The 7,998-nt window shown below is 42.5% G+C and overlaps 1 pseudogene; it reads left to right on the top strand.

Moving 5' to 3' along the window:
• Positions 1 to 585: 585 nt before the first annotated feature.
• LOC112305748 (tissue alpha-L-fucosidase-like) lies at positions 586 to 7,323 on the top strand (annotated as a pseudogene).
• Positions 7,324 to 7,998: the final 675 nt, after the last annotated feature.

Here is a 7,998-nt window from a genome sequence, read left to right as displayed (position 1 = left end):
ACATTATGAGCAATTGCTAACCAAGGCTGTTCCCAGAATGATCACACAAATTTGGACAGAATTCTAGAGACGCTAACAGCCCTGCAGGGCCAGCTATGAATATTTCATTCAGAAGGTGATTTGAGAAGGGTCCTGTGGCACGTGGCTCTTGCCTCCAGGGCCAGGTATGCGGCTGTTGCCAGGGCCAGCATGGGAGGGCAAAGGCTGATTCCTGCCCTGATGCTGCCATCCTTTTCCTTTGGACATGAAGGGGTGAGGCCTTCTCCAGGCTGCTTTAAAGAACCAGAGCGGGTGTGGATGTGCAGTGAAAGAAGTCTCCAAAATGACACAATAGATGGAAATCACCGACAGGGTTCATGAGCACAGGCTGGTGATGAATCAAATACAAGCAAGACCAAGATGTATGTGTTTATTCGAAACCCTCTTCGGCTGAGCCAGAAACTGTGCCAGCTGCAAACAGAGACAGCACTCCTGTCCTTTGCATTTGACAATCAGAGCTGATTTGCTTATATACGCCAAAACCGTTTCCAACGTAGGCCCCAGAGCTCTTAAAAAATTTCTTCTATAGCCTTGCACTGCATAGCGATGGAGTTCATGGAGGTATCCTGCTCATTTTTATTGTGTATTGCTAAGTAAATGCAATGGTTTTCATGATTTCAAACTCTATGATGAAATGACTGAGTGCCCAGCAACATCAGAAAATGGACAAACAAGTATTCAACTGGCTGGATGGACCTTGGCTTTCTGGCATTAAAGGTGTAATATTTATGAGTTAATTTAATCATAGAAGAAAATATTGAGTAGGTGACTGAGTAAAATGATGACTGTGTATTATGTTTTTGCCATGCAGCTGGATAAACATATTCAACAACAGACCTTGGCAAGAACTGCAAAGATGCTCTTGACAATGCTATGAATAAATATTAGGTGCTGCCTGGAATTCCCTGTGTTTGAGGTCTTGAGCAAAGCCAGCTGAGTTGTAGCTGGAACATGTAGGAGGACCTATGTATGCACATTGGGATTACGTAAACATTGGAGTCTTTCTCTACTGCCTAGGAATTGCTCTAACATTCATTTCATCTACATCACTGACAGAATTATTTTTTAATTGTTATCTTTGCATTCCTAGGAGTGTACTTTAGCATTAAGACTCAGCTTTTGGGGAGTTCATGGTAAGTTTTTAAACACCATGGACTTGGAGAGAAAAGAATTATGTTGCTTAGGCTACATAGTGCTGACAATAAAGATTGTACTCTGTTTCCATTGACCCAATACAATCTCTATGAAATAATAAATTAAAATTTCTTCAATTGCATCTTGAATTTCTTTAGAATATATGGTTTCTGATTCCAAAAAGGGCCATAAAAGGAGACAATACTTGGGTCAATATTTTGAAGAGTAGAGATCAGTAATATCAAGTCTTTTAATGAAGTATTTGTATCCAGTGCAAAAGAACCCAATGTGCAATGGAGTGTTGCAGAAATATGCCATTGTGAGTTTTTTCCCTGCAAGATTGTCATTTTACCAATACAGAAAATATCTTTTATTCCAATTGAGATATAATTGACATGTAACATTGCATAAGTTCAAGGCATAAGCATTGATTTGATACATTACATATCGGGAAGTGATGGTCACTGTAGCATTAGCTAACACCTCCATCATTTCATGTAATTGCCATTTCATTTTGTGGTGAGAACATTAAAGATTCTACTCTCCTTAGCAGCGTTCAAGTATACAGTACAGTACTGTTAACTATGATGACCATGTTGAAGACTAGATCCCCAAATTTGCACATCTGTTATCTGAAAGTTAGTGCCCTCTGACCAGCAGTCGCCCGTTTTCCCCGCACCCCATCCCCTGGTAGCCACCATTCTACTCTGTGCCTATGAGTTTGACCTTTTCTTGGACACTACAGGTAAGTGGTACCACGCAGTATTGGACTTTCTCTGACTTACCTCACTTAGCATAATGCCCATCCATGTTGCTGCAAATGGCAGAACTCCCTTCTTTCTCTTGGCTGAATAATATTCTAATAAATATATACATGTACATATGTACATACACACACACACACACACACACACACACGCCCCTCATCTTCTTTATCCACTCCTCCTTTGGTGAACACTTAGGTTGCTTCCATGCCTTGGGTGTTGTGGATAACGTTGCAATGAGCGTGACAGTGCAGATATCTCTGTGAGATCCTGTTTTCATTTCCTTTGGACAGATACATACCCAGAAGTGGGACTGCCGGATCATAGGGTAGTTCCAGTTTAACGTTTTTGAGAAACCTCTCTATTGGTTTTTACAGTGGCTGTACCCATTTACATTTCCACTAACAGTGCACAAAGATTCCCTTTTTTTACATCCCCACACAAACACTTACCTCTTGTCTTTTTGGTAATAGCCATTATAACAGATGGAGGTGATATCATATTGTGGTTTTAATGACTAGTGATGTTAAATATCTTTTCTTGTACGTGTTGTTCATTTATATGTCTTCTTTGGAAAAATGTCTATTCAGTTCCTCTGCCCATTTTTAAATCAGACTTTTTTTTTTTGCTTTGAGTCATATGAGTTCTTTATGTATTTTGGATATTAACCTTTTATCAAATATATGATTTGTAAATATTCTCTCCCATTCCATAAGTTGCCATTTCATTTTGTTTCTTTTGCTCTGCAGAAGCTTTTTAGTTTGATGTAGTACCACTTACTCATTTTTGTGTTTGTTGTTTGTGCTTTTCTGGACATCATATCCAAATAATCATTGCCAAGATTTCCGCCTATGCTTTCTTTAGGAGTTTCATATCTTATGTTTAAGTGTTTAATCCTTTCTGAGTTAATATTTGTATATGGTATAAAACAGGTCCCAATTTCATTCTGCTGTATGTGGTTTTCCAGTTTTCCTAACACTGTTTATGTGTTCTTGACCCTCATGTCAAATAGTACTGGACCATGTATGGAAGGGTTTATATCTGGGCTTCTATTCTATTCCATTGGTTTATGTGCCTGCTTTTATGCCAGAGCCATACTGTTTTGATTACTACAGCTTTGTCATATGTCAGTAGTTTGGAATCTGGAAGTGTGACACCTCTGACTTTGATCTTTTCAACATTGCCTTGGTTATTCAGGATCCTTTGTAGTTCTACATGAATATTAGGATTTTTAAACATTTCTTGAAAAATGTCAATGGAATTTTATTGGGGTTGCATTGAATCTATAGATGGCTTTGTGGTGTATGAACATCGTCTCTTGTAGGGAGCACATAGGTGGGTCTTGTTTGGGTTTTTTTTTTTTAGCCTATCTAGTTCTTTACCTTTTGATTGGAAAATTTTAATTTATTTACATTAGAGTAATTATTGACAGCAATCATTGATAAGGACTTGCTAATGTCACCTAATCAGCTAATTTCTGGCTGATTAGTATTTATCTTGTTTCTTCCCTCTTGCTGCCTTCCTTTGTGAACTGATCATTTTTTGTAGTGATATGCTTTGATTTCTTTATCTTTTGTGAATCTACTATAAGTTTTTGCTTTGTGATTTCTATGAGGCTTATAAAAAATCCAAAGAATATTCATTGATTGGGCTATAGCACTAGCACTTTTTTACTAGGGTATAAATGGGTAGGAAGGACAAGAGATTTTAGTCCTTTGGGAGAAAACATCTCCTTGCCTGCTCACGTGGGTATGGAGCCATCTACTACCCCCACAGAGTTGAGCCCCAGCTAGTTCCCTGCACCTGCAGGGGGACAAAAGCTGCAAAAAGATGGGGGAGGAGTTAACCCCCCATTTATGTTTCCCCTGGACTGAACTTCTTAACCCCTCCCTACAATGATATACTAAAAATCTGAGTGTGAATAACTTTTTTGATAACCACAAAGCCAAGGAGGGAAATGGGCTTCCAGTGGCGATAGGGTGGCTCTGGTTGTTGCGGAGATCACAAGACGGGGCAGAAAGCAGCTGACCTCACGCCGAGTCTAAGGAGGATGCTTAGAGGGGTAAGGCAAATGGACTCTGTTACATACAGTCTTCAGAAAATTTGAACATTTAGTAAAGCCCGACATTGGGGCAAGGACCACAGGGATATCTGAAAATGCTCTCCAGTCTCACAATCTGTCTGGGGGGAGACACGAGTAAGTGAAAGACTTGGTCTTGGATAGTGTCTCTGGGCTGCGATGCAAGTTTTGTTGTGGTGCTGTCTTTGTTTCTTATGTATTTTTTAATCTCTGTTTCATGAACAGAATTTCCAAATGCAACAACAGGCAATGAAAGTATAATTCAAATTATCCCCATATTTTCCAAGATTGAATACTGTTTCTGTATTAAAATTTTCTTCAGCTAGGCTCTCTGACCAATATCTGAACACAGAACTCTTATATCCTGGGCATTATACTTCTGTTTTTTTCATTATTGTCTCTGATATATTTGGCACAATATCTTGAAATACCCAAATAAGGGGTCGATTGTTAGCAAATGTTTGCACCTACACAAGGAGTCATTGTGAGCAGACTTGATTCTATACTCCCCTGTGCACATGTGTAGGTGTGAATACATGTCACTCTAGCGAGGGTGAGACCATTTGCTACGTCGTGCATACAAAGCATTTAAGACAGTATCTGCATCATAATACATTCTCTGTAAGTCTTAGCCGCGGCTGCTTCTCCTACTACCATTGAAAAGCCTGTGGGTTGTGCTGTGACCCGGGGTCAGCTGGGCTGGTGCCCTGAGATCTCCCAGGCCCCTGCGTGGACCTGACACATGTGCAGTGGTTTAGAAATTTGCTTCTTACCTGTGAGTGACCCTTTACCCTTTCAGACGGTCATCTTTGCAGGTCCACATTTTTGCCATTGGGTGTCCCTTGGGGACTGTCAGAGTGTCAAGGCAAAGCCCTGAGACAGGAGATGAATGGGAGCCATAGCTCTAAAGCGGTGTTTCTCCAACCTTCTGTGGCAAAGGACTAGTTCTTATTTGCATTCTGCCACAGCCTGATATTTTGTAAAGTGTGATAAAAATAACTTAAAATGGAATAAAAAGTAATGCACACAAAATTCAAGACCCATTTTAAAAATTAGATTCAATGAACTTCTGCCTCCAAATGGCTCTCAGCAGTTCTCAGTGCTCCCTCTCAATTCTGTGCTTGTCTCGTCTTCAAACAGTAACCCGCGGACTAGAGGGCGGGCCTCGCTGTGAGCAGCAGTGTCGTAATGGACAGTGAGGAACCCTGATGGCCTGTCATTTTCATACTCTTTTCCTTCCGAAGAGCTCAAAGGGCTCTCATCAAAGTTGGGGGCACTACGGACCAGCTTTAGGTGGTGGAACCATTGGTGTGAAGCTGGTGCGAAGCTGGTGTGTGGGGGCGGGGGGCCTGAAAGGTCACCAGGGAAAGCTACTTTGTGCTGGGTGCTGGCCATCCCCTCAGCTGGGGATTTACGTGCAGCTTCGCGGGAGGCTGTTTCGGGCAGATGCACAGGTGTGTGAACAGTTTGTGATAGGCAGGTTTATGGCAAATAAACACATTGTATGATATACTGTAATCAACTACATAAACAACTTTAAAATTGTCTGTACTTCATATTTCCAGCATTTGGTTTTGCTAATCATATGTCTTCCTGACAGCAATTAAATAACCTTGAGAGAAAATGTACACCTGCTGTCTCCCCTGGGGAAACTACATCTCTTTTGTGAATGACATAAGTTCTCCATAAAACATAACTGAAGATCGGAGAATTGAATTTGGAGATATGTCTCCTTTGTCTTTTGTTTTATCTCTCCTTGAATTGGAGTGCAGGTTTTAATACAGCTAATCTTTCTCTGGATTCCTACTCTGAGATTCTTTTCAAACCAAAATATTTCCCTGAGGGGCACACTCAAGACGGTGGATAAAGGAGGTTGTGGTGAGTATCACAAAGGTGGGGAAGATTCCACACCCACCTCACGGGGCCTGGACTTTCAACCTCCCCAACTTGTCCCCCCAGTGCCCTAAATGCATTCTGATTTACACAGCAGATCTCATCCACTTTCGAGAACACCACAGTGGTTCTTAAAACAAAACATGACAAAGTGTTTGCTCTGCAAATCAGGTCCATTTGTTAGAACGGGTGAATTAAAAGTCTGTTTAATGGACAGGTGTCGTGGGCGAGCTGGAGTAGCCGAGTGCACTGCTGTCCCCCCGCCCCCGGACGTACCGATCTTCTGCAGGCAAAGTGCAGGGAGCCGGCGCACTGGGGTGTGTGGTCAGCTGGCCTGGGGCAGCCGGGGGCTCCAGTGGCACTGGCGGCGGAAGCAGCTGCTCTGGTACCACTGCTTCATTCATGACAAAGGCCCACCTGGCTTCGACCCTGCCAACCCCACCCCCCCATGCATGGGCTGGTCATGGGGCCAGGATGCAGTCCTGACAACAGTTGTCTTAGAACTGGACCTCTGAGGAGCTGAAGCCTCATTGTGATTCAGCCGGTGAGTTGGGAACAACTATCTGGAAGAGGGACATATGTTGTGAACTCTATCACTCACTTTTAGAATGGTTCCATTCACTCTACTTACTTGATGAGAGATACAGCTTCAAAATACAGCATTTTGTCACTAAGAAAACAATGCCAGAGCTGTACACCCTTGTTAACAGGCACAAACCTGTTTGGTCTCATGAAGAGTGGGGAGGTCCTGGTATTTATTGGAACTCTCCAAGTTTTTTTCCTCGGCTCTACAATGTTAGCCCTGTCACGGATGGGGTGGTAGTAAATGATGGCTAGGGCTGGGCGTGTTTCTGTTTCCATGGAGGATACTACAGCTATGAGGATAAATTCCAGCCAGGGAGTTGCCAGGTCACAGTGGGAGATGCGCATCGCCACCGCCCATCAGCTGGGGCTTTCCTGGGGACATGGTCCTGTCTGACAGTGAAGTGGATCTGAAATCATTTCGGTTCTGGTTCAGGTAATAAGTTTGGGAGACGACTATATTCTCAACTTTGGACCACCTAAAGATGGACTAACTATTCCCATCTTCCAAGAATGCCTTCTTGCTCTTGGTGAGTGGCTGAGCATCAGTGAGGAGGCGCTCTATGCATCTAAACCATGGAGGGTGCTGTTGGGAAAGAACACCATGTCTCTCTGGTACACCACAAAAGGATCAGGACTTTTAAAGCTTCAAGCCCCATAACTACCTCAACTACAAAGGTAAGGATGCTGCGACTCCAAGAAAACCTGAAGTGGTCCACAGATCTGGATAAAGGTTTCCTCATTTCCCTGCCCTAGTTACTACCCTCTGCTCTCTCAGTTGTGTATCCTTGGAGTATAAAGCTGACAGGATGGAGTGATCATTGCCAGTGATCAGCGGTCCCTGGAATCAGTGTTCACTGAGTGATCAGTGGGAGAAGAAAGGAACACTCAGTGCTGTTTGCTGCTTCTGTTTTCCTTGTGTAGTACCATTGTAATAAACGAACTGTTTTTCCCCACCCACACATGGCAGCGGTGGCTTTTCCAGCACATTTAGATCAAAGGAACTGAGTGCGTTACACCAAGCTCTCAATAGACCAAGCATTTGAGTTCCATTGCTAGTATACGTCTCTCTGGTCAGCAAAAGGAGGGACTGAACAATCAGACTGAGTTCATCCATTCCCACCATTGGAAATATCTACAATGGAAACTTCCCTCCATTCTTTGTGTTTGATAAACCTACTTGCTTACTCAATGACTATAGTTAAAGAATAACCCAAGTCACCCTGTTGCCTATGGGAGGAAGTGGAGAGAATTTGGCAAGCCCAACTACATACTGTTTATTTGGCATCAATTGTCACCAACCCCATCCCCTCCTACTCCCACTCCTACCCCAAGTGCAGGAGAACTTGGAGGGGAAGGAAAAAGCTTGCTAGGCTGCTAATAGTCAACTCTTCAGAAGTTTCCAAAGCAAACCAAGAGTTCTGAAATTCAGTCTGTTTATAGTGACACTTATGAAGAAAATAAATGTGATTCTACCCTGCCTTTTAAAATATGATCAAAGAAATG

The sequence above is a fragment of the Desmodus rotundus genome, chromosome 2 (assembly GCF_022682495.2).
Source record: "Desmodus rotundus isolate HL8 chromosome 2, HLdesRot8A.1, whole genome shotgun sequence".
Taxonomy (NCBI): domain Eukaryota; kingdom Metazoa; phylum Chordata; class Mammalia; order Chiroptera; family Phyllostomidae; genus Desmodus; species Desmodus rotundus.
This window is presented reverse-complemented; position numbering and strand designations above follow the sequence as displayed.